Raw genomic sequence first — 24,140 nt, forward strand, 5'->3', positions numbered from 1 at the left:
GACGACTAAGGATACTGAACATTTCTTTAGATGCTTCTCGGCCATTCGAGTTTCTTCCGTTGAAAATTCTTTGTTAAGCTCTATACCCCAGTTTTTAATAGGGTAATTTGGTTGTCTGGAGTCTAATTTCTTGAGTTCTTTGTATATATTGGATATTAGCCCTCTATCAGATGAAGGATTGGTAAAGATCTTTTCCCAATTTGTTGGTTGTCGTTTTGTCCTATTGACAGTGTCCTTTGCCTTACAGAAACTTTGCAATTTTATGAAGTCCCATTTGTCAATTCTCGATCTTAGAGCATATGCCATTGGAGTTCTGTTCAGGAACTTTTCCCCTGTGCCCAAGTATTCGAGGCTTTTCCCCACCTTCTCTTCTATTAGTTTCAGTGTATCTGGTTTTATGTGGAGGTCCTTTATCCACATAGACTTGAGCTTTGTACAAGGGGATAAGAATGGATCAATTTTCATTCTTCTACATGTTGTCTTCCAGTTGAACCAGCACCATTTGTTGAAAATGCTGTCCTTTTTCCACTGGACAGTTTTAGCTCCTTTGTCAAAGATCAAGTGACTTCTATAGAACCATAACAGACACCAGAGAGTACACTCTATTCTCTCAGACCACTTTACTTTTAGCAGAAGCTTATTCTGCAATTTGACACATGAAAAATAATCTTTTTAGCATACTTTTTGAAACTTGGAACAAATAACCTTCATGATAATCTTGTTTTATTATTTTTAGCACAATGCCAAAATCCTAGATGTGTCTATAAATTTATGTTTTGCAGTTATATCTTTCTGCCTTTCAATTGTTAAGTTTAATTTAAATATAATTAGCTCCTTTTCCTTTGTCCTCTCCCCCTTCTAACTCAGCTCATACCTCACCTCATCAGAAACAAAACTATTAACACTCCATAGGTGTGGATTTCCGAACTATACTTCGAAAACATGTAGTAGGGAACATTTCCATCAACAGTGTGATGGGGCTAATATTTTGAAAGTTTCTTTTGTTTTCTAGAAGACTCCGTTGGAAATCTATCTGCCTTTAACAGCCATGTTTGATGCTTTGTGTGTTCCATTTTAGAGGGAAGAGTGAACTGCAGATGGCCATAGCTGCTAGAGTGACAGCAAGTGTAAAGCAAAATTGTATGTGACAGGGCTTGGCACAACTAGTGTCTCTAACTGTGAATATCTTGCATCTCTGAGCTTGAAGCTTAGATGGGCCAAATGAGTATAAAAATATAGTCAGTAAAGTAACACTGTTGTTAGTATGGGGAAGAAAACTAGGTGGGGTCAACAATATTCATGACCAATTCAGAAAGTAGTCAAACCAAATTCATCACTGAGAAGAATTTATAGATCATAGAGGTAAGAAAAATCCATCAAATGTAAACATTTAACCAAATGTACAGACGGTTGTGGTTATCAAAGAAGTCTGTGTCCATTCATATAGACTGGGCTTCAATGTAGTAGAATGGACATAATCTAAAAAGGGAGGTATAATAATTACTAATGATATAAATTAGGGATAGTTAAAAATGATTTACAAAGATACATGGGATAATTATCAAGCAAAAATTAGTGACCCTTCCCTTCCTTACATGTGTGTGTGTGTGAGATGTGTAAATGTATGCATGCATGTAGGTGTGTTTGTGTATGTATATATGTATGTATGTATGTATGTATGTATGTGTATTATGCATTTATTTATGTATGCATATGTGTGTGTGTGTGTGTGGATTTGTGTGCATGTGTTCATATGTGTGCCCATGGTTATACAGTTATGTGTCATGTTTTGATATCAAATGTCTTCCTCAGTAGTTTTCTACTTTATTTTTTGAGACAATGTCTCTTCAAAGTAGTTTACCAATTGAGTTACTTTCTTACAAACCTAGATTATTCCTTATTAAAATGTATTTTGTCAGAAATCCCAATATAAATTCTACCTTGGTGTTACAGAGATAATATGTTAATATTTTAATAATACAGAAATACATTACATTTTTTGTGGTTTTTTTTGTCTTTGTTTTAGGTAAGATTTTACTTTATAGTCAAAGCTTACAGGAACTTGGATACGTGGAGTAGGCTGGCCTTGAATCAGAGCCTTCCATGTGCCTCAGCCTTGAACTTAAAGACTTTCTAATGAACATTTTAATTACACACAGTAATATTCTAGTTTCTAAACAAACTGCATTTTGTGTGCTGAGCCTATGTATGCTGAGCAAATGGGTAAAGCATTGTAATACACAATGACTATGTGTTTGGCTGGTAACTAACATGTGGAGACATATTACAAGTCAAACATCTCTCTCAAAGTTCAAGTATTCAAAACATCATCTCAAAGTTCCTATGCTGATGGCATTTAGAACTGAGAAGCTTTTACATGGAATATGGGGATGGAGAAGGTCATGGCTGGAAGAGTCCATGAGATGAGATTAACAGTGCTGTGTGAAGAAGTGAGATTCAAAATCATGGTTTCATTGTTGTCTATGTGTGTGTCTTTACCCTGTCATGATGCACCATAAGATCTTTCAACATACATCAGCCTCTTGATGTTAGAATTCCCACTCCAGAACTCCAAGAAATGAATGTTTGTTTTGGAATCAGCTGTTTATTCAGGGCTAGTCTGTTATGGCATAAAGAGATTAGTACGGCAAGGTCTAAGGCACATCCAGAATGCACATCAAAGGGTGTTGTATTTTTAGTTTTTATAAAATTCCAGAGACTTTAGTCTTATAGACAAAAGACTGGGGTAACTAGCTGATGAGAGAGGAATCAGAGTTTGTTTGAAAAAGTCATTTTAGAAGAATAAAAATGTCAACTACCTCAGTTTAGATGCAGAAGATGAAGGTAGGTCTCACAGACCTCTTCATGTCAGTACCAGGAAGTGCCCCAAATCAACCTGCTCCAGCTAACTATAGCCCCTCTTCCAATGCAGAAACTCCCTTCTCTTCTCTTTTCACTCATGCACCTATGTAAACGATACAGGATCCCTTGGGGAACTGAGCAAGGGAGGAGGAATAAGCAAGAAAAAGAAGATGGAAAGAAGGAGGGTAACAGTGAAGAAAGAACTTAGTTTATAGTCATGTGCAGTTCTCTATTACCTAAAGACAACATTTTATGCATTTGTGGCATCTACTAACCATGGTTTCTCCCTTTACTTCATTTAAATTAAAAAATTAAACTATTTAACCAGGTATTAAATTTAGTTCAACATTTTATTGCCTTAAAATATGAATTCAGTTAAACACAGTCCAACATAAATATCCACAATAATGTATATCTGAACTTTTAGTTATAACGGTGATTATCTACACAGTCATACGGAGTATTTGAAATGTTGTGAGTTGGACCAAAGAATTAAATATACAGTCATACTCAGGTTAAATTTTATGTGACTGTTGTATGGGACAACAGAAGGCTGTAGCATAGGAACTTTAAAATAGAGCTGACATATAAAATTTATTCTATCATAGAGTCTAGACTTGTTTACTTGGCAATGAAAAGACTCAGAAACCTTTTTAAAGGAATATTCTATTATTTTTATTAATCTTGCTACCTTGCCATCTTTTAAATATCAGTTCTCATGTTCAGAGAAAAGTTAATGGATTTTAAATGGTTTTCACCTCAGTTAAAGGAAAACACAATGCGTCCCAGCTATTGTATCCATTGACAGACTCTCTTGAGTCGAGGAAGGGTGGATGAGGATATTGGCCACGCGTTTTCAGCCCTGACTGTTGTAGACTTTGTTTTACCCCTTAGCTTTTGAGGGCATGAGCTTGAAAGCAGAAGCTCTGTCAAATTTTATGGCTATTCATCTGCATGTGACTTGGAGTTCTGTTTTATCATATCATTACAGCTAGAGTGGAAAGCTTTCTTATCTCTGCTAAGGCTCTGGCCATTTGTTATCTGTGAATTCCTAACAAGGTCAGAATAAAATGTCTAGGCTAAAGCAATGTATCAGATTCTCTCAGGTGGTTCCAAAAGTGACATGACATTGGCCTCTATTATGAGCACAGATTCAACTCATATTTAAATTTTTAAAAAGGATTTTCTATATAAAGAGAAAAACAAGCAAAATATAATTACTTTTCAGAGCTACCTGGGTCAAAAACACAACAGAGATTGGAATAAGCATATCTTTTTCCTCTAAAATCCTAGGTACTTCATATGCAATAGTGACAGGCATATACAAAATAAAGTAGTCCATGGTATATTGAAATCATCATCGTTGGATAAAATGAATGGGCTGAAACTGAACAGACTATGTACCTACATGCCTGAATCTTAAGTCTTCCAGTTAGTCTTGTCTTCATTAAAAATGTATGAACTGTAGTGTTATATCAGATAGAAGTGTATGAAGACTTTGGCATTACGGAATCCAACTCTGAATCATAAAGTATGCATAAACCTAAAAAGAATGATAAGCTTAGATGTGCCAAATACCAGAAATTGAAGACAATATACCCGGAAATCCCAGGGTGTGCCATGGATTACACCTTCTGTATATGTGAGTTTATCTACTTGGTTACATTTATTTGTATCCCTATAGGAGCTTGCCTGGTCAGTTACCATAAAACATTATAAACTAGGCAGTATGCTGTGGGGAATGATGGAGTTGGCCTGGCCTAGCTGCCTTGAGATGCCTGTGTCATAGTCTTTTCAGACTAGAGTTCATAACTCCTGAGGCACAAAATAGAGATGGTTTCTTGATCAGGGAGGTAGCTCATGGCCACTTGTCTTCTCAGCACTGGCATGAACCTATGTAGGCCTTGTGAATGATGTCATGGTCCCTGTATGTTCATATGTGCATCAGTCCTGCCAAGGTTATTTTGAAATCACTTATTTTTCATTTACACCGCCAAATATGTATGTAGATAATTAACTCTGAAATGGATAGTTGTTATAAAAAAAAATGTAAAGGCTCATTGTTCCTGGAGGCTAAAAATGAGGACTGTGAAGCCATAACAAGCAATTACATTTATCTTTAATGTATTGGCTTGCTTTCATTTGCTGAATCTTTTGGATGTGAATGAGAAACTCCCTTATAAGATGAGGTGGCCATGATGTTGATATGTACTGGATATGTTAATCATTACATAATTTCATTGATTGCTGAATTCCATGCAAGTAGGCTTAAACATCAGTTGTTTAAGTGTAAAATCATATGTTGAGACATTGAATTATATTTACAAGTACATTTTGCCATTTTTTTCCTGAACAGAGATATTATTTCAATGACAATAACATTACCTTCATTTTCACAGATGGATTGAGTGAACAGCCTAAGGTCAGGTTGCATATTACTGGATATTTAGGATCAAATTTCAGGGTGCTTTGGTGTCATTTTAGAGTGTGGGCAATTTCCCCCATTGCTTTAATCATCACTTCTGAAAGGGAAACAAATCTCATTAAAGCAAATAACTGTTGTCCTTGTTTTCCTTTCACAAAGCATGGATTTCCAGTATTAATGTTAAATCCACTCCTCAAAATGGCTTTCCCAGAAACTCTATAGTGACAGAGAATGGCAGGAGGGAGAAAGAGGGCCAAACTATTCTTACTTTTATTCAATGCCAGCTATTTGTCCCTACCATTACTGTCAATGACTTGAATATTTAAACTAAATGAGGAAGAGAACTAAGGTGGGAAGAACAGGATAGGGACTGACACTATTACCAATAATTCCAGTGATGATTTACAATCAAAGTCAGTGATGTTTGAGAGCTCTTAGCGGAGAATGAAAGAAACTGTTCCTACTCTGCTATGGTGAAGACTGGTGCTGCTCTCTTATGCATGTGAAGGAATGAATGTCTTGACAGTAGACATCTATTCAAGTGCACACCACATGCACAGTATTTTTTCTACTGTTTTTCATATTCAGTCTTGAAATGAAAAGTCTGTTACTATTTTGAATAATGTCTGCTTTGTCTGACTTGTGTAAATGTTCTGTCTCAACTGGTTTTATGCAACCAGTTGAGACCCTTTTCAGCAGGGGTTGTTGGTAAGTAGTAAGTGGGGTACTTGACTTGGAGACAAGCAACAGCTGAGGGGTGTTTATAGGTGTAAGAGGAGGAATGTTGAGGACCCCATATCTTTTCTCTGCAACTCAGTGCCTAGTATGGATTCAGGATTGCACATACCTGAAATATTCTTCTCTGGTTAATCAGGTGAGACCAAAGAAAGACCTAAACTACTAAAATTGATTTTCTCAAGAAGATCTTTAGTCAGATCCTACTGTGAAGTCTGCAATAAAAAAATCTATTTCTATGTGTTTCTAAACACAATTTATCACTCACACATAGAGAAGCAACTTGGAGGAAGCAGACACTAAACTGATTATACAAAAATGTTTAAAAATAAGTATTGTACATGTAGAGTTAAAGATACAGAGATGCATAGCTAGGCAATGTCCAGAGAGTGAGGGATCTTGGAAGACTCAGGACTACCTAAGATGACTCCATCAAATTCCTTCCCTCAGAGCTCAGGAACCTTTAGAATGAGGTACAAAGATTTTCAGAGCCAAATGGGATGGAGAATCCCAAGGAAACCAGGCCTTCTAAACACAGCAGAACCAACACATGTATAGACTCAGAGAAGACAGAGCAGCAGGCACCAGTCTGCACCAAATGTGGTCCCAGCACTGAGAGAAGTGGACACATGTCTTCATCCCTAGTCCAGAAGCTATCTTGTGAAAGACAAATGAAGTTTGACAGAGGATACAAATCACTCTGAAGGGCATGTCCCACCCTTAGCAGTAGATAGCCAACACAAAATGAACTCAGTAGCATCTTTGGAAGTTCTTATCTCATAAGGGTTACTTAGAAAAAAATTATTTTAGTATTTCTATTATTTAATTTGATTTAATTTCACATTGCAAATCCTTTGTATTATATTATGTTTTGTGGGGTTTTTTTGGGGGGGGGATTCCTATGAGTGTGTTTCTGTGTGTTTTTATGTGTTTCTTGTACTTTTCTTTGGCTCTATTTCTCCTGTTTGTTTTCTCATTCCAATTTGCTTGTTTTTCTTTTATCTTATTTTACTTGATATTGTTATTGTTTACATGCCTATTTGTTTTCTAAGGAGAGACAGAAAGGGGGTGGATTCCATTGGGAATGTAGGTTGGGACAATCTCAGAGGAGTTGCAGGAGGGGAGACTATAATCAGAATACATTATATGAAGAAAGCTGTTTTCCATAAAAGAAAAATAGGGGGAAAGTAAAATAACATACTAAACCACACAGACACATTAACAAAAATAATAGAGTGTGTTGTTACTCTACTTTTTATTGTAATAGGAAAATACATGTAGCTAAGTTACTCTATAAAGAACTTAAGGGATATATTTTCCAATCATTATTATAGAGGCTTAAATAGCTTATGCTGTATCCAGTGGTGGCTTTGTATTATTATTATTATTTTTTTTTGACAGAGGAATCCAGTGCAAAGTAAGCACCACATGATCACATGGCAGGAGACAGATTTTGCCTGTCTCTCCTTATCTCTTTGCTTACTAATTCAACAGCCACTGGAGTCCACTGTAATGGCTTCTTCTAACCCTAATCCACCCCCCAAAGGCTTCACATGGCCACCAAAATTAAGTTAAGCTTCTACCTGCTTAGTATTTCCCAAGTGAGTTTCACTTCAGTATGTGAATTCTTGGTGAACACTACCTAGCCATTCCAAAACATAGGATGGTATGTAAAACAAATAAGCAACTAATGTTTAAGAAAAGAATCTAAAATAAATATGAATTACATTTCATTTAAAAGTATTTGAGCCAGGCAGTGGTGACACATGCTTTTAATTCTAGCTCTTTGTAGGCAGAGACAGGTTGATCTCTGCATTTCTCGAGGCCAGCCTGATTTACACAGCAAGTTCCAGGATAGCAAGGGCTGTTATACAAAGGAACCATATCTTGTCAAAACCAAACCAAACAAAACATTTGAAAGATAAAGTGATGTTTAACAATAGGTCGTTAGGTTCATCTAAATTCTAAGATACAGTATTTTTAAAGTAACCCTAAGAATACTAGAGAGTCAGTGCTGGCAGCTGATCCTGTTCCATATCCAAATACTGCTGGGAGAGAGCTGGCCTCCCAGGACTGCTGGAACACCTATGAGCACATGTAAGACCACCACTTCTGCTCTGAGGGTCCTGTCCAGAGACCTCAGGACACAGGAACTGAAGAGCAGCCTGAGACAGGATCCTTCCAGTTTCTGATTGTGCCTGGGGCTGATCTTGTGCCTTAGCACTCCAGACGCAAACACCACCAGGAGAGAGCTGGTCTCCCAGGAGTGCTGGCACATCTGTGAGAACTGGTAACATCACCACTTCTGCTCAAATTCCTGACCCAAGAGGGACCAGCCCAGAGTCATCAGGACACAGGATCCAAGGAACATCCAGGAACAGGATCCTTCAGGTTTCTGTCTGTGCCCTGTAACTGACCCTGTGCCACAGCTCTCCATACCAAAATACATCCTGGAGAGAATTGGTCACCCAGGAGTGCGGACACACAGGCTCCTTGCAGGAGGAACAATAAAAATAACAGAAAGGAAGAATCACTGTTCCTTAATAACTCTTACCATCAGTTGAGTCAGTTCCTCCAATAAAAAGACATAGACTAACAGACTAGATACATTAACAGGACCCAGCACTTTGCTGCATAAAGGAAATGCACCTCAGTGTCAAAGACAGACACTACCTCAGAGTAAAGGTCTGGAAAACAAACTTCCAAGCAAATGGTCCCAAGAAAGAAGCTGGAATAGCCATTCTAATATTGAAGATAATTGACATTTAACCAAAAGTTATCAAAAAAAGATAAAGAAGGACATTTCATTTCATTTCAATTCTGAATACCTATGCTCCAAATGCAAGGGCACCCACATTCATAAAAGAAACTCTACTAAAGCTCAAAAGACACGTTGCCCTGCACACAATAAACAAAGTATGGATGCTTCAGTGTTTCTTAGAAGGGGAAACAAAATACTCACAGGAGGAAATATGGAGATAAGGTGTGGAGCAGAGACTGAAGGAAAGGCCATACAGAGACTGCCCCACCTGGGGATCCATCCCATATACAGTCGCCAAACCTGGACACTATTGTGGTTGCCAGAAAGTGTTTGCTGACAGAAGCATGATATAACTGTCTCCTGAGAGGTTCTGCCAGAGCCTGACAAATACAGAGGTGGATGTTTGCAGCCAACCATGGGACTGAGAGCAGAATCCCCAATGGAGGCGTTTGAGACAGGACTGAAGGAATTGAGGGAGTTTCCAGTCCCATGGAAAGAGCAACAGTGTCAACTGGCCAGACACACCCCCTCTCCAGAGTTCCCTGAGACTGGACCACCACCCAAAGAGTACACATAGAGGGACCCATGGCTCTGGCTGCCTATGTGGCAGAGGATGGCCTTGTTGGACATCAGTGGGAGGAGCAGCTTTTGGGCTTGAGGGTGTTTGATGCCCCAGTGTAGGGGAATGCCAGGGCACAAGGCAGTAGTAGGCAGGTGGGTGGTGGAAAGTCAGAGGGAGAGGGATTAGGATAAGGGATTCCAGGGGGAAGAACTGGAAAGGGGATAACCTTTAATATGTAAATAAAGAAAATATCCAGAGCTCTTCCAGTTTGGGCCCGAGCTTAGAGCAGGTCACAGGCTGCAGCTCCGTACCCAACCCCAGAAAACTGAGAGAAACAGGGACTCCCAGGAGCTTGAACTCACGCAGCATCCCAGGTAAGGAAAAAGCAGCACTCACCCCAAACAGGGAGCAACCGGGACCCACTGGGACCCAGGAATTCGCTCCTGGCAGGGAGCGGGCTCCATCCAGTCTGGGCCCCAGCACTTGCGAATCCCGGGAGGCAGCTCCGCACACAATCTCGAAGAATCCAGAGGAAGTGGGGCTCGCAGGACCTCTGTACCAAGCAGGGTCTTGGGCTAGGAGGTGGCAGTGCTTGCCCCCAAACAGGGAGCGGCTAGGACCCACTGGGACCCAGGAGTTCACTCCAGGCCCGGAGCATGGGTTCCTTCCGGTCTGTGCCGGAGCAGATCCCGAGAGTCAGCTCTACACCCAATCTCACAGATCCTAGAGGTAGCTGGGCTCTTGGTGGCTCTAGCTAGCTCAAGCAGTTTCTTAGGCTAAGAGGTGGCAGTGCTCGCCCCCAATCAGGGAGCAACTGGGACCCACTAGGACCCACTGGGACTCTCTGGGACCCAGGAATCCGCTCCTGACCCGGAGCCCCGGCCCCTTCCGGTTTCCACCTGAGCACCGAGCACATCTTGGGCCTCAGCTCTAACTCAAGCAGCAAAACCCATCCTAAACAGTTATGACACAACCTAGATAATAGGAAAGACAGGCCCCAGTCAGAGACAGCACTGATAGCACAAAGGTGATCCAGATGGCGAAAGGCAAGCGCAAGAACACAAGCACCAGCAACCCAAGGTACTTGCCATTATCAGAACCTAGTTCTCCCACATTAGAAAGTCCTGAACTCCCCATATCACCAGGAAAACAAGAACCAGATCTAAAATCACTTCTAATGATGATGCTAGAGGACTACAAAAAGGAAGTAAATAACACTATCAAAAAACTTGAGGAGAACACAGGAAAACAGGATGAAGTCCTTAAAGAAACACCAAAATCCTTTAAAGAATTACAAGAAAACACAAACAAACAGATGAAGGAATTGAACAAAACCATCCAGGACATAAAAATGGAAGTGGAAACAATAAAGAAATCACAAAGGGAGACTATCCTGGAAATAGAAAACCTAAGAAAGAAATCAGGAGTCATAGACACAAGCATCACCAACAGAATACAAGAGATAGAAGAAAGAATCTCAGGTGCAGAAGATACCTTAGAAAATATTGACACAACTATCAAAGAAAATGCAAAATGCAAAAAGTTGTTATCTCAAAATATCCAGGAAATCCAGGACACAATGAGAAGACCAAACCTAAGGATAATAGGTATAGATGAGAGTGAAGATTCCCAACTTAAAGGGCCAGTAAATATCTTCAACAAAATTATTGAGGAAAACTTCCCTAACCTAAGGAATGAGATGCCCATAATCACACAAGAAGCCTACAGAACGCCAAACAGACTAGATCAAAAAAGAAATACCTCCCATCACATAATAATCAAGACACAAAATGCACAAAACAAAGAAAGAATTTTAAAAGCAGTAAGGGAAAAAGGCCAAATAACATATAAAGGCAAACCTATCAGAATTACACCTGACTTCTCACCAGATACTATAAAAGCCAGAAGATCCTGGACAAATATCATACAAACCCTAAGAGAACATAAATGCCAGCCCAAGCTACTTTACCCAGCAAAACTCTCAATTACCATAGATGGAGAAACTAAGATATTCCATGACAAAACTGAATTTACACAGTATCTTCCCACAAATCCAGCTTTACAAAGGATAATAGCAGGAAAGCTCCAATACAAGGAGGGCAATCATACCCTAGAAAGAGCAAGAAAATAATCCTTTTCCATCAAACCCAAAAGAAGATAACCACACAAACGATGTCTCCACTATTAGCAAAAATGACAGGAAGCAACAACACCCTCTCCTTAATATCTCTTAACATCAATGGGCTCAATTCCCCAATAAAAAGGCATAGGCTAACGGACTGGATACGCAAACAGGACCCAGCTTTTTGCTGCTTACAGGAAACCCACCTCAGTGACAAAGACAGACACTACCTGAGAGTAAAAGGTTGGAAAACAATTTTTCAAGCAAATGGCACTAAGAAACAAGCGGGAGTAGCCATTCTAATATCGAATAAAATCGACTTTCAACTTAAAACTATCAAAAAGGATAAGGAAGGGCATTTCATACTTATCAAAGGAAAAGTCAACCAACACGAACTCTCAATTCTGAATATCTATGCGCCAAATACAAGAGCATCGACTTTCATAAAAGAAACCTTACTAAAGCTCAAAACACACATTGCACCTCACTTAATAATAGTGGGAGACTTCAACACCCCACTCTCAGCAATGGATAAATCATGGAAACAGAAACTAAATAGAGATACAGTAAAACTAACAGAAGTTATGAACCAAATGGACTTAACAGATATCTATAGAACATTTCACCCTAAAGCAAAAGAATATACCTTTTTCTCAGCACCTCATGGTACCTTCTCCAAAATAGACCATATAATTGGGCACAAGACAGGCCTCAACAGATATAAGAAAATTGAAATAATTCCCTGCACCCTATCAGATCACCACGGTCTAAGGCTGGTCTTCAAAAATGACAAAGAGAATGGAAAGCCCACATTCACATGGAAACTGAACAACACCCTACTCCTTGATAATCAGGTAAGGGAAGAAATAAAGAAAGAAATTAAAAACTTTTTAGAATTTAATGAAAATGATGACACATCATACCAAAATCTATGGGATACAATGAAAGCAGTGCTAAGAGGAAAATTCATAGCTCTAAGTGCCTACAAAAAGAAACTGGAGGGAGCATACACTAACAGCCTGACAGAGCACCTGAAAGACCTAGAACAAAAAGAAGCTAATACACACAAGAGGAGTAGACAGCAGGAAATAATCAAACTCAGGGCTGAAATCAACCAAATAGAAACAAAAAGAACTATCCAAAGAATCAATAAAACCAGGAGCTGGTTCTTTGAGAAAATCAACAAGATAGATAAACCCTTAGCTAGACTAATCAGAGGGCAGAGAGACAGTATCCAAATTAATAAAATCAGAACTGAAAAGGGTGACATAACAACAGAAACTGAGGAAATTAAAAAAATCATCAGATCCTACTACAAAAGCCTATATTCAACAAAATTGGAAAATTTGGATGAAATGGACAATTTCCTAGACAAATACCAGTTACCAATGTTAAATCAGGACCAGATAAACCATCTAAACAGTCCCATAACCCCAAAAGAAATAGAAGCAGTCATTAAAAGTCTCCCTACAGAGAAAAGCCCGGGACCAGACGGTTTTAGTGCAGAATTCTATCAGACCTTCAAGGAAGACCTAATTCCAATTCTTTTCAAACTATTCCACAAAATAGAAACAGAAGGTACACTACCCAACTCATTCTTTGAAGCCACAATTACACTCATACCTAAGCCACACAAAGACCCAACAAAGAAAGAGAACTTCAGGCCGATCTCTCTTATGAACATTGATTCAAAATTACTCAATAAAATTCTAGCGAACCGAAAGCAAGAACACATCAAAACAATTATCCATCACGATCAAGTTGGCTTCATCCCAGGAATGCAGGGTTCGTTCAATATTCGGAAATCCATCAATGTAATCCATTATATAAACAAACTCAAAGAAAAAAACCACATGATCATCTCACTAGATGCTGAGAAAGCATTTGACAAAATTCAACACCCCTTCATGATAAAAGTCTTGGAAAGGTCAGGAATTCAAGGTCCATACCTAAACATAGTAAAAGCAATATACAGCAAACCAGTAGCCAGCATTAAACTAAATGGAGAGAAACTTGAAGCAATCCCACTAAGATCAGGGACTAGGCAAGGCTGCCCACTCTCCCCCTACTTATTTAATATAGTATTGGAAGTCCTAGCCAGAGCAATTAGGCAACACAAGGAGGTCAAAGGGATACAAATTGGAAAAGAAGAAGTCAAAATCTCACTATTTGCAGATGATATGATAGTGTACTTAAGTGACCTCAAAACTTCCACCAGAGAACTCCTAAACCTGATAAACAACTTTAGCAAAGTGGCTGGATATAAAATTAACTCAAGCAAATCAGTAGCCTTCCTCTACTCAAAAGATAAACTGGCTGAGAAAGAAATTATGGAAATGACACCCTTCAAAATAGTCACAGATAATATAAAATACCTTGGTGTGAACCTAACCAAGCAAGTAAAAGACCTGTATGACAAGAACTTCATTCCCCTGAAGAAAGAAATCGAAGCAGATCTCAGAAGATGGAAAGATCTCCCATGCTCATGGATTGGAAGGATTAATATAGTAAAAATGGCTATTTTGCCAAAAGCCATCTACAGATTTAATGCAATCCCCATCAAAATTCCCACTCAATTCTTCACAGAGATAGAAAGAGCAATCTTAAAATTTATTTGGAATAGCAAAAAACCCATAATTGCGAAAACTACCAGCAGCAATAAAAGAATTTCTGGAGGAATCACCATCCCCGACTTCAAGCTGTACTACAAAGCAATAGTGATAAAAACTGCATGGTATTGGAACAGAGACAGGCAGGAGGATCAGTGGAATAGAATAGAAGACCCAGAAATGAACCCCCATACCTATGGTCACTTGATCTTTGACAAAGGGGCTAAAACCATCGAATGGAAAAAAGATAGCATTTTCAACAAATGGTGCTGGTCCAACTGGTGGTCAGCATGTAGAAAAATGCAAATTGATCCATACTTATCTCCTTGTACAAAGCTCAATTCCAAGTGGATTAAGGACCTCCACCTAAAACCAGCCACACTGAAACTAATAGAAGAGAAACTGGGAAAAAGCCTGGAACACATAGGCACAGGGAAAAGGTTCCTGAACAGAACACCAATGACCTGTGCTCTAAGACCAAAAATTGACAAATGGGACCTCATAAAGCTGCAAAGCTTCTGTAAAGCAAAGGACACAGTCAATAGGACAGAGCGGCAACCAGCAGATTGGGAAAAGATCTTCACCAACCCTACATCTGATAAAGGGCTAATATCCAAGGTATACAAAGAACTGAAGAAATTAGACTCTAGACAATCAAAGAACCCTATTAAAAAATGGAGCACAGAGCTGAACAAAGAATTCTCAACTGAGGAAGCTCGAATGGTTGAGAAGCACCTAAAGAAGTGTTCAGCACCACTAGTCATCAGGGAAATGCAAATGAAAACAACACTGTGATTCCACCTCACACCAGTCAGAATGGCTAAGATCAAAAACACAGGTGACAGCACATGTTGGCGAGGATGTGGAGAAAGAGGAACTCTCCTCCACTGTTGGTGGGATTGTAAACTGGTACAACCTCTATGGAAGGCAGTCTGGCGGTATCTCAGAAAATTGAACATAGTGTTACCTGGGGACCCAGCTATACCACTCCTGGGCATATACCCAAAAGAAGTTTCAACATACAACAGGGACACATGCTCCACCATGTTCATAGCAGCCTTATTTATAATAGCCAGAAGTTGGAAAGAACCCAGATGCCCTTCAACAGAAGAATGGATGCAGAAAATGTGGTACATTTATACAATGGAGTACTACTCAGCTATTAAGAACAATCAGTTCACAAAATTCCTAGGCAAATGGATGGAGTTGGAAAATATCATCTTGAGTGAGATGACCCAATCTCAAAAGAACATACATGGTATGCACTCACTGATAAGTGGATATTAGCCCAAAAGCTCACAATTTCTAAGAATCTACATATAGACCACATAAAACTCACATAGAAGAAGGAAGATCAAAGTATGAATGCGTTGGTCCTTTCTAGAAGGAGTATCAAAAGTTTCAACCAGAACTCCCAAAGTATAAACCAGAGAGCACAAAGGGAGGGACTCACGCACCTGTATAGAGAATTGAGGGTGACCTTGTTAGACTTCAGTGAAAGTGGAGGGCCAAGGTCCCCGAAAGTTTGGATCCCCTACTGTGTGGGAATTCGAGAGCAGGGAGATAGTACTGGGAGGATGTTTGGAGCACACCATCACAAAAATTAGGAGGAGGGGGTATGGGATAAGGGATTTTGGGGGAGAATGAGAAAGGAGATAACATTGAAGGGTAAATACGTATAATATCCAATAAAAAACCCACACAGATAAAGGATTTTTAAATAAAGGGAATTTACTTATTTTAAATTAATTTCAAAAGTTTCTAGGAGTTGCAAATTGGCTAAGATCCTATTTTAAGCTCTCCACAAAAGAACTTAAACCTCTGTCCAATATTCTCAAGAGAGAGGTAAACCCTAACTTCCTCAACAGTTAATTGACAAAAGAGAGGTAATCTCACAAAAAGTAGAAAAAGCTATTTCTAATCGATATATCGTATAGTCTGATTAATTGTCAGTGGTGCTATAAAAGTCCTTGACAAAAGATTATTAGTATAGATTTATATATCCTTAAATAAGGTCTTCATGACTCTCTGAATGTGGAAGGAGCAACTGTTGGCGCTTCTGCCCTGATTTTACAAGAACTCTGAAAAATTGGCTTTAAAAACAAAAGAGGGGGAACAGTACCCCTCAGAAGGAGTCCCCCTGAAATGCTCTCCATCATGCCTTGTTCACTTTTCTCTCTCTAAAGCTGAAAGCTCATGGCAAATCTCTTGCTGATCATGTTGGTGACCTTGGGCACCACCAAGACCAACAAAACTTTGCCACAGATATGGGGAAGGACCCTCATACCCGTAAATGGAATGCCCCAGACCCAGTTCCCTTATGGAGCCGAGGACTGATATGCCTGTCCAATACCACAGAAGGCACAGCTAACCAGCTACCACAAATATCAATGAAAAAAATAGATACCCTCACAAAGCCAGGCCCAACCATAAATACGATGAATAACAATTTACATCCAGGGAAGAGAAATCTCCCTGAGAATCCCCTTCTTTTTTCTTTCCAGGTAAAAATGAATCACCCGTGATGCCGGCTGTTAGAAGTTCTAATCCAGATGGGCCAGAAGCCAGGATCCTCGCCCTTACCCTCAACCCCTACCTTTTCCCACCTGCACAAGGTCCCCTGAAGCTTAGCAACTGCAAGATCCTGCTTGGCAACTGCAGATAGACTCAAAGCAGTGTACCATATCATCTGAAGAATAGCAGGGAGACCATAACTCAAGCAGTGTACCATATCTTCTGAAGAATAGCAGGTTGCAGTCCTCCTCGCCCCCACGAATAACTAGGACCTGCCGGTCGGGTCAAGTGCACCCAGACGTGGGGCTCGAGGCACGGACCCCTCTGGACGGACCCTCATTGAGAGGATGTGCGCACAACATCAAGATTGAGCGAGACAGAGATTGTCGCCCGCAACCTGTCATCCACGGAACCAGGTTGATGTTGCCATCAAGAAGACGGTTGAAGTTCATTACCATCAGCCAAAAATTGAAGAGGATCCAGAAGTGACTCCACAGTAGACTGACACAGCTGCAAGCTCCCCTGCCTCCCCCTACGGTCGACCCCTAGACTTCCACGTTCTCCAGAAGGGTTCCTGGTATGCCTGGCTTTGCCCTCGCTTCTCTCGCTAGAGAGCTTGGCCTCTTGATCACCACAACAAAAATTGCCTTCTTCCTAAACCAAGGCCGCCCTTGATATGGCCGCTAACATTGGGGAGCCTTCCTTTATGACAATATTACACCCCAAACTGACAAATGGTTGGTAACTTGAACATTTACAAGAGACTAGGATGGCTGTGAGTTAGCCCAATGACGGGATTATTGTAGGTCCACTTCCCAGGGGCCCACCCAATGCAGCCGAAAAGGAGTGCGTGGTGCTGGGAGTGGGTGCAGCCTACATGGCCTAAGACAGGGCTTTCACCCTCCTTTCACCCACATCGGAGTCCCTTGACGTTGCCCATTGTTGACAGCCTAAAACCTTTGACCATCGATGTGACTCGTCTCACATCAGTGTTTTGGGGTTGTGAACTTGTCTAAGACCCCCCATAATTAGACATCCAAATTCAAAATTCACATAGTTGGGATTGATCATAAGATGCCTTCTCTAACTAAACAGAGAAGGGGGAGATGCCAGAAGCCAGGACCCTTGCCCTTACCCTCACCCCCTACCTTTCCCCACCTGCACAATGTCCTCTGAAGCTTGGCAACTGCAAGATCCTGCTTAGCAACTGCAGATAGATTCAAAGCAGAGTACCATATCATCTTAAGAATAGCAGGTAGACCATAACTCAAGCAGTGTACTATATCTTCTGAAGAACAGCAGGTAGATCATAATTCAAGGCAGTGTACCGTATAGATCATGACATGTTTCAAGGCACAGGCCAAGAAGATTTTGTACTTTTCCACCACCTGGCCCCTCTTACCCCCTCCCCTTGTAAAACATGCTATAAAAAAAGCATTTCATGTTCAAAAAAAAAAAGAAATTAAAAAAAAATTAATAAAAAAAAGAAAATATCCAATATAAGAAAAAAAAAAGAAAACTAGAGAATCCCTTTATAAAGTGTAACGTCTGATTTACAAAAAATTCAGAGTGAGAAATCAGGAAACCTATAATTAACAAATCATTGGTATTAAAGGAATTTACGTTAAATCACAAAATATGAGTTTCCAGATTGTGGCCAAACCAGCAGCTGGAGATCAGTAGACAAAAGAGATGGAACATCCACAAAGAGAATTACAATAGCAGAAGCAAGAACAGTTCAAAGACCTTACAATGTCGTTTTAAATAAGAGGACAGTACAGACATGCCTTAAAGACTTGGTGGGAAATGATTTGAATTTTGTTAATTCTAAACCTAACAGATTCATCAGTTAGATATGAGCCTCTCACAGAGGTAGTTGAGATTGCACACACAAGCATGCAATCCCACGAAAGGAGAAAGAAATCTCTTCAGGTTAAGGTTCAACATAGATTTTGGAGTGATGGGACTTCTGTGGTAGGGGGCACTGACAGTGTTGTCTGGGGTATTGTGAGCCTCTGAAAACTGGGGTGTTAGGAGATTTTGACAGTTTCCTAATGCATTTTAAACAGGAAATTAGAACATAAACTATTAATGAGAGATAGTGCTCCACATCAGCAAGTTGTGGAAAAAGTTGTTTCAGTTCAGAAAAAATATATTAGCATAAAACGCAGCCTGTCCAGCATTCAACATAATACCATGTTGTAGATGTTAATGACGCATCTAACTAAAGTTATTCCATAAGTTCCTTGGAAAGATGGAGAAATTTTATACCATGTGGAAGGAAGGGTAGAGAGTGAAGCAAAAATCTCCATTTCCCAGAATTGTAAATAAACAAATAGAAATAAGAGTTTAAGCACCTATAAAGCAATCCTATTGGATAAAATGGGGGCGATTAAATATCTACAAATGATGGAAATTAAATCTGGGTTGGTAGAAATGTGACAATTAGGAGCTAATGATGGGCTTCTATTTCATAATTCTTATAGAAATGTTGGGAAGACTGAGCCACATGTATGTGATTATATATATGCACCATTTGATGACAAAAATAACATTCTGAGGAATGTGCCTTTTACAATGTTGCCTTTGCATGACCATCACAGGATATGTATCCATATATTGAAAAACATATGATGCCCTTAGATGAACAGTAGGCCGCATTAGGTTTGTCATGAAACAGAATGTCTGTGTGTGGAATGTGCCATATATCTGCCCTTCTTAGACATAACACATTATAAGCACATGACTAACTACTTTCTCTAAGGCTCACTACAGCATGCATCCCCCCAATCCCACAGGAGCTTCACACTGTTTTATTGTTGCCAATGCTTAGGCTGAATTAATCTTGGTATTTGTTGCCTACTTGTCAGGGATACTTATATCATTCATGATTTTATAATTTATCTTTATAGAACATATTATCATATAATTAAGTCCCTAAGTTACTTATGGTTTAACTAGCATAGACAGACCGAAAACTATGCTTTATTTTAAAATACTCTTACTTGACAAAATTTCTATCAACACTAAAGGTGAGTTGAGATCATTTTGGGGCATCCATAATTTTATGTGACCTTAGGATATGTGGATGTCACACTGCACAGAGAAAATGTCAGCCACCTTCATCCACAGTGCTGAGAAATGGGTGCTAAGTGGCAAGCGAATTATAATTTCAAGTCAGAAATTTTGAAGGAAGACTTCACATAATATCCCCAAGCTTGATAAGAATTTCTGATGCATTGTTTAGTTGGATGAACTATCTAAAATCTCTCTGCACAGGATTCCTAAAATGGCTCTCATTGCCCTTGTTTCAAAGCCCATTTGATTTTCTTCCTTTACCTCATTAACAGCGCCTCTATCTCTTCCAACTTGCTTCATTATTTCTAAACACTTCATGGAGCCCTTTGACACTCAGCTGTAGGAGAGATGATTTGCTGTTTCAGTAAATTTCTTGATAAAACTTTAAGGGTACAGGAGTTACATAACCATTAAATTAAAATGCACGATTCTTGATGTGGAGAAGTTAGGCCAAACCTTACCTGTTCCCACAGTGCCCCTTTCTGTCTGGCTTGCATCTTTCCTGTCTCCGTAGGTATTCCTGCATCACTTCTCTGTAAAGGAAATGACTCACCATTCTTGAGAAACAGAGCAAATCCTATTAATGGTCTGTAAGCTTAAGAGACCAACATTACACGGCAGCTTTTACTGAGAACAAACTTGTAACTAGAAAGTCAACATAAAGTATTCCCAAGCCATGTTAGTCTTGTCTATTCCTCTAGCATTTAAATGCTCACACAAAGAAGCACCCACAAAGAAATTCTTATCACAGGATAAATGGTCTTTCCCTTGGGCATTCTACAAATTGGAAGTTTTATCTCTGTTGAGTGTCAGCTTTAATATATAAAAAGACAGTATGTTCTGTCACTGTTTTTGTGACTGTGATAGTAAAAATTTCACTATCGGTTTGATAAGTAGGTATTATTGTAAACCAGTTGTTTTTAAAACTACTGGATATACTGTTTAAAGGAACAGGAGTGCATTCAGTGGCTTGAGCATATTTAAAGAAGGATAGTAGGCACTTTCTCTTATTTAGCAATCATCATAATTCCTCCATTTCCTAGTGGCTCTTCCCCAGTGACTTTGGTTCAGTGGTGTAGACAACAGCCAATGGATTCTGTAATGCTCATCCTGATCTTTCATAGCCTAGCACCAATGGAAAGGAGAATGGTATAAGGACAGCCCACTGAGCCATATGAAGGCACACCCTAATGCTTCCGCTAATACAGTGAGGAGAGAATAGATCCAGAGGATTTCCACTTTCCTATGGCTGTGGCCATATATGGGTTAGACTAAAGTATGTTCTGCTTCCTGGTGACTGGCTGCCTCTTTACTCACTGTTCCCTTCAGTCACATCTTTATTGACACTGTACTCTTTGCCATCTTCTTTTTACAAATCTTTCTTTTTTATCTTTCTGAAGCCCATCTCTTTCTATGGCTCATCGTCAAAAGTTCTAAATAAAACAAAGGACGTTTTATAAGAAATATGTTTTATGAGAAATTATAGCCACTGGCATGGGTTTTCCTAAAGTTACATGAACAAATGACTCCTGACCCTGATTGATACTGATTACAGACTGAAGAAATGATCATATACAAGTACAATGTAGTGAACTAGTGAGTTTCTTGGGGTTACTTATAGGACTTAGGGTAACCAGAAATTCCATCACAGAGAAGCCTACACAGCATGGATGAGCTCGGAATGCTGCATCCTCAGATCTCCAGCACAACCTGAAGGCTGAGTCCCCGATCAGGGTCTCCCCAGCAGTTGTTACTCCTTATGCCACCCAGAGGAGGGGCCTTGTGGGGCTTGTAACTTTCTTAAACCTTATAGTTTCATTTGCTCCTTGAGCCTGGAAACTATTTCCTATTTCCTATGGGTTCTTCCTCTTGGAGAGAGTATTTCACTGTGAGCTTGACTATTAGCCACAGTAAACTTTTTCTCCTGTACAAGTTGACCTTTGGTATCCAATGTGCCATCTAAGACACATAGGTGTAAACCTGAACAAGGAAGTCATGACATTCTTTAGATGAGCTGAAAGAGCCAGCAGGCGAGTAAGTAACTGTTTTCTTGGGCACTGACTGATTTCGTTCACCTTGTAAATGATGACATATCTCATCAGTTCACGGCATCCTTGCTACTGGTGACTATGTTCTCTTTGGTGTAGGAGATGCCTGATTTATGTGTTTCCGTTTAAATTGTGCTAGACACACATGGCCTAGTGTTCAGAGACAAGTCGAATCAAGTCGCAAACAGGTTAGTGAACTTTCATTAGTTTTGCTGAACTGTAAACATTGCATTGGCCACTCTGGTATCCCTGTAGCCCTGAGGACACGGACAGGCCACTTTTTGTTCTGGGCTCTCAAAAGTTTGTGTTTTCAAACCAGGCCTGGCATTTTATGATTCTTTAATTCTGTGACTTCAAAAGGAAGTTGATTGTAACATAAAAGCCTCTAAATTATAGGGTGGATGGCAGTATATGTCACCAGACTCAGATTTCTGTTAACTTTCATATTAGCTTTATAATTAGTTATTAATAAAAGAAAAATAGTTTGACCCCAAGTACCCAAAGAGTTAATAGGTAATCATGAAACAGTAGCTGAGAGAACATATGTAACCCTGAACTTGAGAATAAAATTTTAAGGATCATTCAAATAACAGGACCAAGGTACCACATTTCCATTTCATGAGTGTACTTCAAGAATATATATAGTATACCTCTCTAACATGAGCCAGATCATTAGCCCCTTAAAGAATTTTTATGATGATCTAAATAATTTATCTTTATGTGTGAGAGTTGGTACCTCTGCCAAGCTGCATGTTTTATAAAAATTACTAACTTTCCATTTTCATATATCTGAGGCAACCTTTAGTTGTTTTAGCTTACACTTGATATCTCCATTCTACTCAAATGAACCTAATAATAATATAAATTGTTAGTAGTAATAATAATGATAAACAATTCTCTTTCTTGATTTTCCCCATTTAGACAGCGTACATTGACTTTCACAACTGAGGACAAAGGCTTTAGCTCTTGTGGTTCTATGTGAAATGTCTCCCATTGATGCACATGTTGAGTACTTGGTACCCATGGCTTTGGGAGGATATAGAGTCTTTTGTTGATGGGGCTGTACTGGAGAAAATGCTTTGCTGAGGGGTGGACCTTGAGGATTCTAGCCCATCCTTTTAGACTCATTATCTATGCTTCTTGGTCTAGATGAAGTGGTCATGGAGATACCACTACCATGTTATCTGCTTACAAAATGATTTTGTTTTCTTTCTAGTCATGAGAAAAAACAAATTCTTCCTTCAAGATGATTATTTTTCAAAGTTTTTGTCACAGCTAGGAGAGCATAACTCTCATTTATGTAATGGGCTCCAGAGATAATGTCTATACTCGTTATTCTCTGTCTTGTTTTTAGGAACATTATGTGATGGTGATTAGAAATGTTCAGAGTACATTATTATGTCTGTACGATCTTTATCCACAGTGAAGTTACATGAAAAAGACAACTGTTTTTCCTCTTTAAGTAACATTTTCCCTTGCTTAGTAATCATGTCTCTCATTGTTGGCTCTAATTTTTCTGTTAACTAATCACTGAAAAACCCCAGCTCTTTGTTACTTCCTGCACTCTTTACAGGGGGCTTTCCTGGAATCTTCTCTGTTATAGCATTCTAGCTGTCAAAACTATGTCCCTTGTGTCTTCTGTCATCTGCATCAGAGTTTCTCTTAGAAGAAAAGAAAGAAAGCCTTAAATTTTAAATTCTATTTTTTTTTGTTTCTTGGCTACTTCCTCATTTGGTTTTCCTCCTTTTTATGTCATTTACTATTTTAGTTTTTTGTTTAAAAATTACATAATACATTTCAAACTTCCTTTCCCCTCCCCCAATTTCTCTCAGATCCCTACTCACACTTACCTTCATCTACTTTCTTTCTCTTAAAAACCCCCAACAAAACCCAACACACACACACGCACGCACACACACATACACACACACACACACACACACCCCACACGGGGAGGGGGGGCGCAAACAGACAGACAGGCAGACATAGAGTCTGTTTTGTGCTGAACACTATTTAGCATGAAGCCTGCCCTGGAGTGTGCCTAATGTGCCCAGTTTCACTCCACTGGGGAAAAAAAAAGTCTGATTTTTCCTCTCTCAGCAGCTATCAAGGGTAAATAGCTTCTTAGTTAGGGGCTAGGGCTTTGTGCCCTCTTCCTCTTCTCAGTGCTGGAATTGTGTCTGCTTTGAACCTGCAAAGATCTTCTATGCGCTGCTGTAGTTTTTATGTGTTCATATTTTTATTAATCCTGTTGTGTATTGAATACACAGTTTCCTTGGAGTCATCCATATTTCTGGCTATTACAATATTTCTCTCTTGTCTTATGGATGAAATTCTTATCCCTAAGCAGAGGACTCTAATAAAGCCATTGTTATGAACCATGTTCCTCTCTCTCTCTCTCTCTCTCTCTCTCTCTCTCTCTCT

The sequence above is a fragment of the Grammomys surdaster genome, unplaced genomic scaffold (genome assembly GCF_004785775.1).
Source record: "Grammomys surdaster isolate TR1022 unplaced genomic scaffold, NIH_TR_1.0 126066, whole genome shotgun sequence".
Classification (NCBI taxonomy): domain Eukaryota; kingdom Metazoa; phylum Chordata; class Mammalia; order Rodentia; family Muridae; genus Grammomys; species Grammomys surdaster.